This window comes from Papio anubis, chromosome 2, assembly GCF_008728515.1.
Source record: "Papio anubis isolate 15944 chromosome 2, Panubis1.0, whole genome shotgun sequence".
In the NCBI taxonomy this organism is placed as follows: Eukaryota; Metazoa; Chordata; class Mammalia; order Primates; family Cercopithecidae; genus Papio; species Papio anubis.
In genome coordinates, this window is record NC_044977.1 from 46,329,203 (window position 1) to 46,346,782 (window position 17,580).

The 17,580-nt window shown below is 42.5% G+C and overlaps 1 protein-coding gene and 1 pseudogene across 2 annotated transcripts in view; one reads left to right on the forward strand and one right to left on the reverse strand.

Annotated features, from left to right (window-relative positions):
• The window catches only part of CHCHD6 (coiled-coil-helix-coiled-coil-helix domain containing 6), a 220,407-nt gene that overhangs the window by 62,622 nt on the left and 140,205 nt on the right, over positions 1 to 17,580 (forward strand). The window lies entirely within an intron of this gene.
• Positions 130 to 15,803, reverse strand: LOC103881896 (annotated as a pseudogene).

Consider the following 17,580-nt stretch of genomic DNA (forward strand, 5'->3'; position numbering starts at 1 on the left):
AGTCTAAACAAAAATGCACTTTCGGTCAACTTTTGCTTTTTTAAATTCCTTGTTTGACTTCCCATCCCAGTGAACATGGAAATGACCGCTGCCACGAGAGGTGTAGACTCGGAGGAGTCTCCGGGAGCCTCAGAGGGTTCGGCAGTTGTATTCTGGGTTTCTTGATCTTCTCTTTCTTGGTCTCACTTTTGTCTCTTGCTATCACCAAGGAGTGTGAGTAGCTCATGGTGACCTTCTCTGAGAAAATGCCGTCCAGAATCTTCACCTCCTGGGCTGCAGTGCAAGACTTGGGCTTGTGGTCCCCGTAGCCCAGTTCCCCGAAGGTCGGTGATGGGCCCCAGCTGATGGTGCTCTCTCGTTGGTGGCCACAATGATGCTGCTCTTCCTATAAGCCAGGCTCTGGATTCTGTAGCCACAGAGGTCCTGCACTGCTTTCGGGTACGTGGTAGATTCACGGGAGGTATTGGTGGCCCCCCAGAAATACAGACCACCCACTTCACTGACGGCAAAGGACCAGGTGTAACCAGCATAGATCTGGGATGCCCCATGCCCAGGGAAGTCAAACAGCTTCACCAGGTGGAGGACCATCTCATCCTTCTGTTCTGCATGGCCCAGCTGGCCATAGCTACCAAAGCCCCAGGAGAAGACTCACTTCTGGGAGTCCAGGAACAGCGTGTGGTTAGTGCCACAGGCTACGTTTCACACAACTACATTTGGTACAAGCAGGATCTGTCTCGATAAAGATGGCCACTCACCGGGGAACCAGTCTGTAGTTGTACTCTATCTGCTGTGCCCAGGTGATGAACTTCCCATCCAAGTTGTGTCCCAGCTGACCATATTCATGGCACCCAAAGGAATAGAGGTTTCCTTTGCAGTCCATTATCATACTGAATTCAGCCCCACAGGCCATTTTGGTAATTGGCTGGCCGTTGTACATTATCTGCACGGGGCTGGGGACAGCGTCTGTCTGGTTGCCAAGGCCCAGCTGTCCCATCTTATTTTCCCCAAACGCAAACATGGAGCCCATTTCCATCAAGGCCAAGGTGTGGTTCTGCCCATATGCTGCAGACACGATCACTTCGTAGCTGAGATCCTTGATGAGTCTGGGGGATTCTACTCTCTTGGTGTCACCATGTCCCAGCTGCCCTTTCTCATTCCTCGATTTCCAAAGAATCTTTCCTGACTTTTTCTCCCATGCTTGTTAGGTGCTCTCTCTTCTGTTCAGACCATGATTTTGCCACCAGGCACCTGTGTGTTGTTAGTTTATCCAAAGCATTTTCTATTTTTTATTTCTATTTATTTTCAACATTTAGGTTCAGGGGTGCATGCACAGGTTTATTATATAGGTAAACTGTATGTCACAGGGGTTTGGTGTACTAATAATTTCAGCACCCAGATAAAAAGCCTAGTACTCAATGGGTGTTTTTTCTGATTCTCTCCCTCTTCCTACCTTCCACCCTCAAGTAGGCCCCAGAGTCTCTTGTTCCCCTCTTAGTATCCAAGTGTTTTCATTGTTTAGCTCCCACTTATAAGTGAGAACATGCAACCTTTGGTTTACTGTTACTGTGTTAAGTTTGCTTAGGATAATGGCCTCCACCTCTGTGTTGCCACAAAGGATATGATCTCATTCTTTTTTATGTCTGCACAGTATTCCATGGTGTACATATACCACATTTTGTTTATCTAGTGTACCATTGATGAGTATTTAGGTTGATTCCATTTCTTTCCTATTGTGAATAGTGCTGCAGTGAACATATGTGATATGGTTTGGGTCTGTGTCCCTGCCCAAATCTCATGTTGAATCGTAATCCCCAGTGTTTGGAGGCGGGGCCTAGTGGGCAGTGATTGGATCATGGGGATGGATTTCTCATGAATGGTTTAGCACCATCCCCTTGGTGCTGTTTGTGTGATAATGAGTGAGTTCTTATGAGATCTGTTTATTTAAAAGTGTGTAGCACCTCCCCTAACCTCTCTCTCTCTCTCTCTCACTCCTGCTTCCGCCTTCCAAGACAGCTGTTCCCCCTTTGCCTTACACCATGATTGGAAATTTCCTGAGGTCTCTGCAGAAGCAGAAGCCACTATGCTTCCTGTACAGCCGTGCACAGGAAGAACTTGTTCTTCCTGTGTACCTGTTCATCCTGTACAACAGAACTGGGAGCTAGTTAAACCATTTTTCTTTATGAACTACCCAGTCTCAGGTATTTCTTTATAGCAGTGCAAGAACGGACTAATACAATATGCGTGTGTGTGTCTTTATGGCAGAACAATTTATATTCCTTTGGATATATACCCAATAATGAGATTGCTGGATTGAATGATAGTTCAATTTTAAGTTCTTTGGGGAATCTCGCCACATTGTTTTCCACAGAGGCTGAAGTAATTTACATTCCCACAGCAGTGTCTATAAGCATTCCCTTTTCTCCACAACCTCGCCAACATCTATTATTTTTTGACTTTTTAATAATATTCTGACTGGTGTAAGATGGCATCTCATTTTGATTTTGGTTTGCATTTCTCTAATGGTTAGTGATGTTGAGCATTTTTTCATATGCTCTTTGGCTACGTGTATGTCCTTTGCGCGCTTCTTAATGGGGTTATTTTTTGCTTATTAATTTGCTTAAGTTTCTTATAGATTCTAGGTATTAGACCTCTGTCAGATGTATAGTTTGCAAATATTTTCTCCCATTTTGTAGGTTGCATGTTTACTCTGTTGATAGTTTCATTTGCTCTGCAGAAGTTCTTTAGTTTAATTAGATCCTATTTGCCAATTTTTGTTTTTGTTGCAATTGCTTTTGGTGTCTTCGTTGTGAAATATTTGCCAGGTCCTGTGTTCAGAATGGTATCTCCTAAGTTATCTTCCAGTGTTTTATAGTTCTGGGTTTTACATTTAAATATTTAATCCATCTTGAGTTGATTTTGTGTGTTGTATAAGGTAGGGGTTCAGTATCACTCTTCTGCATATAGCTAACCAGTTATCACAGCACCATTTATTGAATAGGGAGTCTTTTCCTCATTGCTGGTTTCATCAAAAATTAGATGATTCGTAGGTATGCGGCATTACTTCTGGGTTCTCTGTTCTGTTCCATTGATCTGTGTGTCTGTTTTTGTACCAATACTCTGCCATTTTGTTTACTGTAGCCCTGTAGTATAGTTTGAAGTTGGGTAATGTGATGTCTCCCGCTTTGTCCTTTTTGCTTAGGATTGCCTTGGCTATTTGGGCTCTTTTTTTCTTTCGTTTTTTTGAGATGGAGTCTCACTCTGTTGCCCAGGCTGGAGTGCAGTGGTGCAATCTCGACTCACTGCAACCTCGGCCTCCCAGTTCAAACGATTCTTCTGCCTCAGTCTCCCGAGTAGCTGGGATTACCGGCCTGCACCACCATGCCTGGCTAATTATTTTTGTACTTTTGGTAGAGATGGGGTTTTGCCATGTTGGCCAGGCTAGTCTTGAACTCCTGACCTCAAGTGATCCACCCACCTCGGCCTCCCAAAGTGGTGAGATTACAGGCACAAGCCACCACACCTGGCCCGAGCTCTTTTTTGAATATGAATTCAATATGAATTTTAAAATAGTTTTTCCTAATTCTGTGAAGAATGTCATTGGTAATTTGATAGGAATAGCATTGAATCCGTAAATTGCTTTGGGCAGTATGGCCATTTTAATAATATTAGTTTTTTGTATCCATGAGCATAGAATGTTTTTCCATTTGTTTGTGTCATCTCTGATTTCTTTGAGCCATGTTTTGTAATTCTCATTGTAGAGATTTTTTTTTACCTCTTTGGTTACGTGTATTCCTAGGTATTTTATTCTTTTTGTGGCTATTGTGAATGGTGTTGTGCTCTTGATTTGGCTCTTGGCTTGGATGTTGTTGGTGTATAGTAACCAATCAGTAATACTGATTTTTGTGTGTTGCTTTTGTATCCTGAAACTTTGCTGAAGTTGTTTATCAGATCAGGGAGCTTTGTGGAGAGACTAGATGTAGAATCATGTTGTCTGCAAATAGGGATAATTTGACTTCCTCTTTTCCTGTTTGGATGCTGTTTATTCTTTGTTTTGCCTGATTGCTCTGGCCAGGATTTCCAATAATATGTTGAATAGAAGTGGTCAGAAAGGACATTCTTGTCTTGTGCCGGTTTTCAAGGGGAATGCTTCCAACTTTTGCCCATACAATATGATGTTGGATGTGGATTTGTCATAGATAGCTCTTATTTTCAAGTATATTCCTTCAATGCTTAAGTTATTGAGGGTTTTTAACATGAAGGGATGTTGAATTTTATGGGAATCCTTTTCTGCATCTATTGAGATGGTCATGTGGTTTTGTTTTTAGTTCAGTGAATGGGTTGAATCACATTTATTGATATGCATATGTTGAACCAACCTTGCATCCCAGGGATAAAGCCTGCTTGATCATGATGGATTAGCTTTTTTATGTGCTACTGGATTTGGTTTGCTAGTATTTTGTTTAGGATTTTTGCATCTGTGTTTATCAAGGATATTGGGCTGAAGCTTTCTCTTTTTGTTGTGTCTCTGCCAGGTTTTTGGTATCAAGATGATGCTGGCCTCATTGAATGAGTTGTGGAGAAGTCCCTCCTCCTCAATTTTTTGAAATAGTTTCAGTAGGAATGGCACCAACTCTTCTTCTTTATAAATCTGGTAGAATTCAGCTGTGAATCCATTTGGTCTTGCACTTTTTTTGGTTGGTAGGGTTTTTATTACTAACTCAATTTTGGAACTTGTTATTGGTCTGTTCAGGAATTTAATTTCTTTCTGGTTTAGTCCTGGGAGGTTATATGTGTCCAGAAATTTATCCACTTCTTCTAGATTTTCTAGTTTCTTTGCATGGAATTGTTTGTAGTAGTCTCTGATGGTTTTTTGTATTTCTGTGGGGTCAGTGGTAATGTACCCTTTGTCATTTCTTTTTTTTTTTTTGAGATGGAGTCTCGCTCTGTCGCCAGACTGGAGTGCAGTGGCACGATCTTGGCTCATTGCAACCTCTGCCTCCCAGGTTCAAGCAATTCCCCTGCCTCAGCCTCCTGAGTAACTGGGACTACAGGCACACACCACCACACTTCGCTAATTTTTCGTATTTTACTAGACACAGGGTTTCACCATGTTGACCAGGATGGTGTTCATCTCCTGACTTTGTGATCCCCCCATCTCAGCCTCCCAAAGTGCTGGGCTTACAGGCATGAGCCACTGCACCTGGCCCCCTAAAGGGGGGTTCTCCTCTCTTATTTTCTTTATTTGTCTAGCTAGTTGTCTGTCTTATTAATTTTTTCAAATAACCAGCTCCTGGGTTTGTTGATCTTTTGTATGGTTTTTAATGTCTCAATTTCTTTCAGTTCAGCTCTGATTTTGGTTATTTCATGTCTTCTAGCTTTGGGGCTGTTTTGCTCTTGCCTCTCTAGTTCTTCTAGTTGTGATTTAGGTTGTTCATTGGGGCTCTTTCTAAATTTTTGATGTGGGCGTCTAGTGCTATAAACCGCCCTCTTAACACTGCGTTAGCTATGTCCTGACAGATTCTGGTATGTTGTATCTTTGTTCTCATTAGTACAAATAATTTCTTGTTTTCTTCCTTAATTTCATTACTAACCCAAAAGTCATTCCGTATGTGCCATGTGGCAATATGAAGTTGTTTTTGGGTGGAGAGTTCTGTAGATGTATATTAGGTCCATTTGGTCAAGTGTTGAGTCCAGGTCTTAAGTGTCTTTGTTAATTGTGTGCCTCAGTGGTCTCTCTAATACTGTCAGTAGGGTGTTGAAATCTACCACTATTATTATGTAGGAATGTTAGTCTCGTCATAGATTTTTTGTTTTTTGTTTTTTTTGAGGTAGAGTCTTACTCTGTTGCCCAGGCTGGAGTGTAGTGGCACAATCTCGGCTCACTGCAAGCTCCGCCTCCTGGGTTCACACCATTCTCCTGCCTCAGCCTCCCAAGTAGCTGGGACTACAGGTTCCCACAACCACGCCTGGCTAATTTTTTGTATTTTTAGTAGAGACGGGGTTTCACTATGTTAGCCAGGATAGTCTAGATCTCCTGACCTCGTGATCCGCCTGCCTCGGCCTCCCAAAGTGCTGGGATTACAGGTGTTGATCATAGGTCTTTAAGAACTTCCTTTATGAATTTGGGTGCTCCTGTGTTGGGTATATATACATTTAGGATAGTTAGGTCTTCTTGTTAAATTGAACTCTTTACCATTGTGTAACACCCTTTATCTTTTTTATCTTGTTGAGTTAAAGTCCGTTTTCTCTTAGATTAGGATTACAACTCCTGCTACTTTTTGTTTTCCATTTGCTTGGTAGATTTTTCTGTATTCCTTTATTATCCACAATGCCTGTGGATGTCATTGCATGTGAGATGGGTCTCTTGAAGACCTATACCATTGGGTTCTCTTTATCCAGCTTACCACTCTGTGCCTTTTAATGGGGTATTTAGCCCAATTACGTTCAAGGTTAGTATTGATATGTGCGAATTTGAACTTGTGATGTTATTAGCTGTTTATTCAGATTTGTTTGTGTGGTTGCTTCATAGCGTCACTGGTCTATGTTCTTTAGTATGTTTTTGTAGTGGCCAGTAAGTCTTTTCTTTCAATATTTGGTACTCCTTTCAGAACCTCTGGTAAGGCAGTTCTGGTGGTAATGAATTCCCTCAGCATTTGCTTGTCGGAAATGGATCTCATTTCTCCTTTACTTATGAAGCTTAGTTTGGCTGGATATGAAATTCTTGGTTAGACTTTTTTTTTTTTCTTCTTAAAGAATGCTGAATATAGGGCCCCAATCTCTTCTGGCTTGCAGGGTTTCTGTTGAAAGATCTGCTGCTAGCCTGATGGGGTTCCCTTTGTAGGTGACCTGCCCTTTCTCTCTAACTGCCTTTAACATTTTGACCTTGGGGAATCTGATGATTATATGTCTTAGGGATAGTCTTCTTGTGTAATGTCTTGCAGGTGTTTTCTCCCTGCAGCATTTTCAAGTAACACCTGCCCTTTTCCAGCCTTAGTTCTGAGTTAGGTGAAAGGGAGAAGTACTTTGCATTAGTCCTACAGGTAACCGTCAGACAGGTTAGAACAGATGCACACAATAATTTACGAATAAGACATGCCCTGCTCCCTCTGGAACCAAGGACCAGAGTCTCACATTGGGAATGTGGCTGCAACTGAGCCATGACAGGGATAGGGTAAAGGCAAGTAAAAACACCAGACAGTTTTCCTACTGTTTTCAAGTGGCCTTTTTCTTTATTCAGCATTCACTTGCTTGTTTTAAACTTTAGACTATTTTTCAGAGCTTTGAGAAAGTTGGTTCTGACAGTTTCTGCATTTTTTTTTTCTTTTTTTTTTTTTGAGACAGAGTCTCAGAGTCGCCTAGGCGGAGTGCAGTGATGCGATCTTGGCTCACTGCAACCTCTGCCTCCCAGGTTCAAGCAATTCTCCTGCCTCAGCCTCCCAAGTAGCTGGGATTACAGGCACACACTGTCATGCCCGGCTATTTTTTGTATTTTAGTAGAGATGGGGTTTCACTGTGTTGCCCAGGCTGGTCGCGAACACCTGAGCTCAGGCAATCCTCTTGCCTCGGCCTCCCAAAGTGCTGGGATTATAGGCGTGAGCCACTGTGCCCGGCCTCTGCATTTTTTTGTATGTTTCTGTGGGAGGATGAGAGCTTGGAACTGCCTGTCCCACCATTTTTCTCTGCTTTGATGATTTTTATCTGAATCACTATGCTAGTGATTGTAAAATGATGATTTTATATTTCTGCAATGTCTTCTATACTTATTAGTTGGCATTCTATTTGTTTTATTTCCTGTTTATTTTGTTCGTACTAATATGATTCAGATATTTTAACAGCATATTTAAAAATATAACTTATTGAGGTATAATGTATAGACAATAAAATTCCACCCTGAGTGCTCAGGTTGGTTACTTTGCTGAGTGTAACATGTCACAACCGTATAATAACCACCTTAGTCAAGATACAGAGCATGTTCTGCTTCCCAAAGAGTTCTCTTATGCCCCTTTGCAAAGGCTTTTTTAAAACTTTTTTTTTTTTGTAAATTACAGATTTACAGGAAGTTGTAAGGATAGTAGCGAGAGGGCCCATGTATCCTTCATCATATTTCCCTCAGAGGTTATATCTTGTGTAAATATCATACAATATCAAAACCACAAAATTGACATTGGTACAATGTATATGTGTAGTTCTGTGTCAATTTGTTACTTGTAAATTCCTGGAACCAGGACTTTGTGCTCCCCACTAGGCCTCTCTTTGATGCCACCCTGGCTGGGATGGGGAAGGGCACCTGCTTACTGCTCCCCAAGTGATCTCCACCAACAGGGAAGGCCTCACCACACTTGGGTGGTAGTCAGAGATCCACCCACCTCGCTCTTCTCTGACACCCTGGCAGGGAAGGTGGGTTGAGGCATCTTGTTTTGTGAAGGTGGAAGTCCAGGGTCTCCAGTTGGCCTTTGCTGGTGGGGGTGGCAGTGCAGCTATTTCTGTGGTGTTAGGCTGGAGCAGTGTAGTTATTATCTAAACGTTTTGCTGTCTAAAAGTTGCTTGTCTTGCTAAGCTGCTGCTTTCCTGGTCCTTTGGCTAGAAAGAGCTGGCTTTTCTAGGGGGGCTTTCCTGGTTTATTCCTATTGGCATCTCCTCCAGCACCCAGTCTGAGATAATGAGACAAGAAGAAAACTCAAGGAACTCACTGCCGTGTCGTTCTGGGTCCCGAGGTCCCTAGCCACACTGCCTTCTTCTATCCACTTTTCAGAACCTTTTTATATCTGCTTTGTGTATGTAATGTCCAGGGTTTTTAGCTGTATTTGCAGAGGCAATAAGAAAAAGTGAATCTACTCTTGCAGTGTCTTATTTTTTGACTTAAATTTTAAAGATTTGGTTCACATTATCATCACATTTTCCTCCATAAGACAGTAGTACCAGTTTATGTTCCTACCAGCAGTGTCTGAGAGTGCCTGTGGCCAGCACTGAGTGCTAGCATCCTTTTCCATCTTGTTGATCTGACAGGCAGAAATGTGTGTCAGTGGTATTAATTTTTGTTTCTTTGGTTTCAAGTAGAGATTGAATATTTTTCATATATTTATGGGCCTGATTTTTCCCTCTCTTGTGAATTGCCTCTTCATGTCCCGAGAGAGAATTTAAAATAGAAAGTGAGGAGTAATATGTTGCTGTATCAGTTAAGGACCAACCAGGAGAAACTATAGCAATTATTGGAGCAGAGAATTTCATATCAAGTCAGTAACTAGGTACAAGGTTGTTAACTAGGTTATTGAAAGGGTAAAAAGGGAACATTAAAGTATTATGGAGGTAGCAACCACAAGAAGCAGCTACCACCAGCTGTAGGGCTGAAGAATCAAAGGGAAGATGTTGCAGTTACTAAAACTCTAGAGGTTAAGGGAAGTCCTCATGTAACTCAGAGCTTCATGGAGGGGCACCTCTTGGCTGGGGCTTTTGTCTTCAAGGGTGGGATATGATGAAGTTGCTTCTGCGGATTTTGGGAAAACTGCAGGCTGGAATCAGCGGCTGCTCCAGGGCAGAACTGATCCGGTAAAGGAGCCCTGCTGCGGGGGAGAGGAAGCAGACAGGGCACAGGTGCAGATTTCCTGTGGCTTTCCTGAGACTGTCATGGAGACACATGGCCAAGCGGGAGTGGGATTTGCTGAGTGCCAGCCAGGCCCCGCAGTGTGGAAGACCAGTGTGGAAGGTGAGCTGGGATCTGAAGTGCAAGAACATGATGATCAGCTCAGCTACCATTCCCTTAGGAGGTGTTGCCTTGGGGTGAATGTGGAGTGGAAAACATGAATTGGCTGTGCCTCTGGTTGTCTTGGGTCTTCTTTAATAGTTTCTCCTTTAATAGTTTGAACATCTTGCTACAGTGCATTTTAGTGTGAACATTGTTTTTGGTACAACATGGCTCCTAAATTATATTTTGCATATGGATACTATCCCAGGTACTCTATGTCACTGCCTTTGTAGTATCATACAGAATTGGATATGAAGTTGTATACATGTACTTCACAGGGGAGACAGGGTTTTTCAAGAGTAGTTCTGATTATGTCTGATGCTCTCTTTACTTTAGATCCTAATCCGCCTCACATTCTCTCAGCTTAGTAAAGTGAGGCTTCAGTTATATTCCAATCAAGCTGGAGACCACCATCTGTGACCGCTTCTGCACACATCCCTCTTCTGACTTCCCTGTTTGTTTGTCCTGTTTGAATTGATTCTGAATTCCTAAGGATTGGGATCATACTTATCTTATGCATAGGACCTTGAGGGCACTTAGTAGTTGCTCAACAAATATTTGTCAAACATTGATAGCAACAACAGCAATCATATTTACTTTACATATAATCACTTAATTCTCATATCAACTCTGAGTAGTTGTTACCATATTCAATTCTGAGGTGAATTTTTTTCTTATTGTAACATCTTTGAATTAGGGATACATTTTATAACCAGTGACATAACATCATTTTTTTTCTTAGTGGTAATGGAATAATGGTTCATGTTATAATTGATGGTGTCTTAGATTCAATTAAATATGGTGTTATTCCCACTTTATAGGAAACTGGGACACAAAGAGACAAAGTGACTTGCCCCAGGCCACACTACTAGAGAGCGCCAGAGCTGGGGTGAAGGCCTGGCCTCTAGTTTGAGGGTCTTCCTCTTCACTGTTGCCTCCCTGCCTCTCTATACCTTTGAGCCAGCCCACCTGTCTCAGTCTCTTCCACCTTCTGTGTCTAGCTCAGACTTCACCTGCCATACCAGCCATTCTCGTCCCATGCTACTCTGCCAGTCAGCTGTCATTTCTTCTCCCCTCCCTTGAAATCCATAGCATTTCTTTTTGATACTTATTTTACCTGGTTTTCTATGTTTTTATTTAATGGATTTGCCTTTTCCAAGTTATTCAGACTTCAAATCAGCTTGTAAGGTAGAAATCATACAGGTCAAAACTACCCAGGCGTACATTTTAGGAAGACTGGTTAGGTTTGGGTTTGCAGTTCAGTACACTCAGTTTTTTCTTCTACATTAGGCAAATCACTATTTCAGCATCAGATCTGCCCCAGATCATTAGTTACCAGATCAATAGTTATTTCAGCACCAAATCAGAACCACATGAAGTAGTCGCTTGTGTTTTGGAGCCATGTTACAGGAAAAATCCTAATCTTCAACATTGGATGAGCTTGTTAAGTGTAACAGGATACCCTCTAGGAGACACACAGAAATGAAGCAGACTGCAGGAGGCACCTCTTCCGCTTAGAAAGCGCTGCCACACTGCATACTTCCCACTCTGGGGCTCAGCCTGCATGGGCATAGGTGGCAGCAGGCACGATGAGCTCTTTTCCAAGGCATTTGCTCATTGAGAGGAATGGCAATTGTTCTCCATTTTCAAAACTTAAAGAAAACTGGTTTTATTTTAACAGCTGCATTAAGATATAATTCACTTACCATATAATTATCCCATTCAAAGTATCTAACTCAGTTATTTTAAGTGTATTCATAGAGTTGTACAACCATCACCACAATCAATTTTAGAACAGTTTTGTCACTCCCAAAAGAAACTCTACCGATTAGCAGTAACTCCCTATTTTCCACAACCCTTAGTCCCAGGCAACATCTAATCAACTTTATCTCTATGGATTTTTGCGTGTACTGAACATGCCATATAAATGGAATCATAGAATATGTGGTCTTTGTGACTAGCTTCTCATGTAGCATAATGTGTTCAAGATTCATCTATGCTGTAGCATGTATTAGTACTTCATTTCCTTCTATTGCCAATATTCCATTGTATGGCTGTATCACATTTTATATATCTGTTAACCATTTGATGGATATTTGGGCTGTTTCCACTTTTTTAGCTACTATGAATAGTGCTGCCATAAACATTTTTTTTTTCTGTGGACATGTTTTTATTTCTGTTGGTTATATACTTTGTAGTGGAATGGTTGGATCAAATAGTAACTGTCTGTTTAACTTTCTGAGGAATGTTTGGACTGTTTTCCAAAGTGGCTGCCTGCACCACTTTACATTCGCACTAGTCCACCTGTGTCTGAGCAGATGGTGGCTTCCCCGCAGTTCTCTGGCCTTTTCCCTCATGGTCACAAGGCATCCAGTCCTCACATCAGCACCTCAAGCAGGAAAGACACTTCTCCAGCCACTTCTGCACATGTCTCATTGGCTGGAGCTGGGACCTGTGACCATCTCAGACCCGCCACCGTAAAGGAGAGTGGGATTACCATGGTTGCACTAGATTGGACACAACTTCCCCTGAGGCTGCCAGAAGAGCCTACCTTTCCTGAGATCAGAGGCATGAAGTAAATGCCTACAAAACTACGGCTTCACTGGCATGAAGGAAGGCAGCAGCTTTAGAGGGGAGCAGCTGCAAGGAGGCCAGTGAACAGTGTGTACCCCAGGATCTTTACAGTCAAGACAGTGGAAGAGGCCAAGACAGACATACATGCCTGAGACCTCTGTAGGTCTCAGACCAGCAGGGCCATTTCTAGCACAAGAGCTAGAAGCAGTAACACTCTGATTTGGCCTGAGGCAGTGGTAGCATTGAAGTGACAATATTCATTCTTGCCTGGTTTCATGAAGTAGAACTAGATCCCTGAAGTTTTTTCTTTAAGGGATTTTCCCCTGGAAGTGCATCCTCTAGGAGAACACTTAGTTGCAATCTGCTTGTTAGAAGACAGAGATGCATCTGCTAGCCTCCTGCCTTGTGTGTGGTTTTGGAGTCCAGTTAAGCAGCTGGTCATCAGCCGAGGGATCAGGACTGGAGCAAGGACTGCCTTGAGTCTGTAGAAAGATGCTGATCTGGAGAAGATGCTGCTGGCAGACCTGCTTTCAGAGCCAGATGTCAGTATCCTGTGCCCATGCTGTGAGGCCTGCGTTCTCCCAGTACCCAACTCATTTCATCCATCTGCCTTTCATTCTTGCTCTTCCCTCCTTCTTTACCCTTGTCTCTCTCAACTTCATTTTCCCACTCTCTTTTTTAGCCTCTTGGAGCTGAGATCCAGAGGCCCAAAGTCTTTTTCTTTTCTTGCAGCAAACAGTATTATAGGAAGCCCTTGTCTTTGCCAGCAGTGAAGGGGAAAAGCCTCTGCTTAGAGGGTGGAGATTAGGGGAGGGTCTGGGAGTGTCACAGGAGAAATGAGAAACAGATGTAAGATCTGTGGCTGAGCCCAGTCAGAGGAGTTGGCGGGTGGGGAGAAGGAAAAGGAGGCTGGAATTTGGTGGTGGTAGTCATTCGTGTGTTTAATACTTTTGTGGCTTTACTGGTGTTCGTGAAGCAAACGGCTCCCAGCAAGGCAGTGAACAACAAGCCGATGATTAATTGCCCTTTTTAAATTGTAATTATGTCACTCACCAGAACCCGTGAACATTAATTCTCGATTTACAGAGTGAGTAATTGAATAATGAAGGGGCTGCCTGTTTGTTGTGCTGTGTTCTTACTCTTGCATTTCTACAGTGCCAGGCCCTTCTATCTCTCCTAGTCTTTGGATGTTGCCCACTTCCCTGTTGGTTTTAGTGCCTGTTCTGGCCTCTGACTGCAAGCTGCCTAACATGACATTTCATTGACAGTGAGTAAGGCCCAGACCGACGTCATATGCTCTAGAGAAAGGGAGGCCAGCCGTTTCTGATTCCAATCCGATGCTGCCTTTCATTAAATTTCTTCAATGAAAGCCTGCTCTGCCTAACTCAAGCAAAATAATGTGAATTTGCTACAAGGATGCAGGGAAGCTCACAGAAGCAAAGGGAAAGTTGAAGAAGCAGGTCTTAGAAGAAGAGAGCTAGACCCAAGGTCCAGGGTGGGGGCACCAGTAGGCAGGTCCTCCCTGCAGGCACCACTCTAGAATGAATCAGCTCCAGCATTTCCAGTCTGCCATTTCACGCTTGATTGCTTCAAATTCCTGAGCAAGTCACACCCTTGGCAGTGGAGGGTGGAGCACTTTGACTGTCTTGCCAGGAATCAGGAATGCACACATTGTGGGAGGGAACAGTCATTCCTCCCTCCACCCCCAAAACACACATAAGCAACAGGCTCTTACCAGAAGGGAAAATGGATGCTGGACAGGCAGATGATTTTTGTATATGGTGTAAGGTAGGGGTTCAGTATCAATCTTCTGCATATGGCTGGTCAGTTAGTCCAGTACCATTTATTGAATAGGGAGTCATTTCCCCATTGATTAACTATAGTCACTATTCTATACATTAGATATCCAGAACTAAATTCATCTTATGTGTGAAAGTTTGTACTCTTTGACCTACCTCTCCCCTACCCCATAACCTTTGGCAACCACCCTTTGTTTCTCTAAGTTCTACATGTAAGTGAGATCATGTAGTATTTGTCTTTCTGAAATATGCTTATTTCACCTAGCATAATGTCATGTGATCATCTCAATAGCTGCAGAAAGCATTTGACAAAATTCAACATCCTTTCATGATAAAAATTGTCAGCTTTCAGTATAGAAGAAATGTTCCTTAGTATACAAAGGCTACATATGACAAGCCCATAGCTAATGTTATACCGAATGGTGAAAGACTGAAAGCTTTTTCTGTAAGATCAGAAACAAGGGTGCCCACTCTTGCCACTTCTATTCAATATAGGACTGAAAGTTCTAGCCAGAGCAGTTAGGCAAGAAGGTGAAATAGAAAGCATCCAAATCAGAAAAGAAGAAGTTAATTGTCTCTGTTTGCAAATGAAGTGCTCTTATATATAGAAGTTCCTAAAAACTTCACAAAAAAACTGTTAGAAGTGTAAAGTTGTAGGAAACAACATCAACATGGAAATATCAATTGCATTTCTATATACTAATAATGACCTATCTGAAAAAGAAATTAAGAAAACAATCCCATTTACATAGCATCAACTTTAGGTTTTGAGATGTTTTTCCATTAGTGAGGCTACTTGGTTTGGAGCCTCAGAGGCCTTTTTGATCAGCAGCTGTGATCTGTAAGGTAGAGGACTGCATGAGAGGTGCAGCAGCTTGGGGCCATGATCAGGCATGCAGGCCTGCCATTTTATGTGGTGGCAGGGGGGCCTGGTACACACTGGGATTAAATTCATGAGATTGTCCTTGTTAAGGAACTTGGATCAGAAAGAGATAAGTAATTCAATACTTTTTGGGGAGGGTAAGAGGGCACTCTTAATGTGAATAGGGGAGAATCTGTTTGAACCTTTTTTTGTATCCCCGCTGCACTCATTTTTCTGTTGACCTGTCCTGGGAGATACTATGCCTTGTACATGGAGAACTCTTGACAGCTGCCTGCAGGTAGCTTTCTGTGACAGTTAGTGGATGTGCTTATCACAAATAGAATGGGCAGGAATCTATTTCACACCCCCCACTGCCTCTTGGTTTTCTGTTCCCCAGTGGTGCCCATCTTTATTCTCCATAAGAAACCCAGGCTTCTATCAACATCTTGAACAACAAAAGTTCTCTCTGACCATAGTTCCACTGCTTTGCTCTTCCTGCTCTCTTTCCTATTGAACTTTCTCTTTCCTTTCAATGCATTCTGAAAACTTCCCTGTTCTCTCAGCCCAGCAGCCTCTTCCTCTTTCCTTTGTCTTCCTAACCAGGGCAGACCCCCTTGTCAGCCATTGTGGATTTCACGCTCCTCCTGCTAGCACTCATTATACATAATATCTGCCCCCACTGCCTTGCTGCTGCTTTCTGCCCCCAAACTGTGGAATGTGGCTGGAGAAAGCTTTGGTGCTAATTTGCAGACTACCTGGTGTACTCCACACAGAACTGCCCAGCCTCAGCGCTGCTCAGCAGCAGCACCGTCCCACCCTCACTCATGCCCCATATAATTTTCCCACAGAAACTTTTCACACGTTTCCCTGTTCAGGCATCCCCCAGTGTCAGCAGATACCACTGCCTCTCAGTTCGTGGAAGAAAAAAGGGGCCAAATAATCCGACCCCTCCTCCCCCAGTTTCACCCTTTCACATTAGTGTCTGTCTCTTCACTCACTATTTTCCTTTCGTACTTGTGATCCTCACTGGATTTTGAGAGGTTTTTCTTGGACCTTTATATATCAATTGTCATTCCTTTTGCTTGTATTTTTCATTTTCCCCTCTCTATTGATTCCTTTTCCTTAGCTTATATATTTTCCCAGGATTCTCAAAGTACTTTATGTATTTATTTTTTTTCCTGCTTCCAGTGGTTTAGAAGCTATGTATTCTTCTATTCTCCTTGTGATTGTACTTATATATTTACAAAAGTGTTTAATTCCCATGTTTCCTTCACCCAGTTTTTCTCCAGTAATGTCATCTTGCACAACTTGCACAGCCATAGTACAGCGTTTCTCAGCCTCAGCTCTGTTGACATTTTGGGTTGGATGCTTCTTTGTTGTGTGGCTGGCAGGTGGTGACTGTCCTTTGCATTATAGAAAGTTTAGCAGAATCCCTGGCCTCTACTCACTAGAAACCAATAACACTCTTCTAGGTGTGCCAACCAAAACAATCTCCAGATGTTTCCAAATATCCTGTAGGCAGCAAAATCACCCTGATGGGGGGGGTGGGGGCGGGGGAGAAAAATCACCCTAGTTGGAAACTACTCCGTGTTAGTTTTCTATTACTGCTGTAACAGATTACCAGTTGGTGGCTTAAAACACATGAACATTTTATCTTCTAGCTCTCAGAAGTCTGACAGTCACTCTAGCTCCCATAGGCAAGGGAGGGCGTAACACAATTGTGTGAATAAAAGAAGGGGATCTTTGGGAGCTGCTTGTCACTAATGCTGTACATTTCCCTCTAAGCTATGCTTTAGCTACAGCTCATAATTTTTGTTTGTTTGTTTGTTTGTTTCTTTGTAAAATTTACATAATATAAAAAAACCATCTTAAACATTTTAAAGTATACAATTAACTAGCATTAAGTACACTCACCATGTTTTACAGCCATATCACTATGCATTTCCAGATTTTTTTCATGATCCTAAACTCTGTATCCATTAAATAATAACTGTCCCCAATTAAATAATAAATGTCCCCATTTTTCCTCCCCCCATCCCCTGGTAACTTCCACTTGCTGTTTCTTTTCTTTTCTTTTTTCTTTTTTTTTTTTTTTGAGATGGAGTTTTGCTCTTGTTGCCTGGGCTGGAGTGCAGTGGCACGATCTTGGCTCACTGCAACCTCCACCTCCCGGGTTCAAGCAATTCTCCTGCCTCAGCCTCCCAAGTAGCTGGAATTACAGGTGTATGCCACCATGCCCAGCTAAGTTGCTGTATTTTTAGTAGAGATGGGGTTTCACCATGTTGGCCAGGCTGGTCTCCAACTCCTGACTGCAGGTGATCCACCCGCCTTGGCCTCCCAAAGTGCTGGGATTATAGGCGTGAGCCACCATGCCAGCGTCTACTTTCTGTTTCTATCAGTTTGCATATTCTAGTTACTTCATATAAGTAGAATTATGTAGTATTTGTCCATCTTTGGCTTATTTCACTAAGTATAACATTTTCGGGGTTCCATGTTATAACACATATCAGAATTCCCTTCCTTTTGAAGGCTGAGTAAGATTCCATTGTGTATATATACTAGTTAGTTTATCCATTCATCCGTTGATGGACACTTGGGTTGCT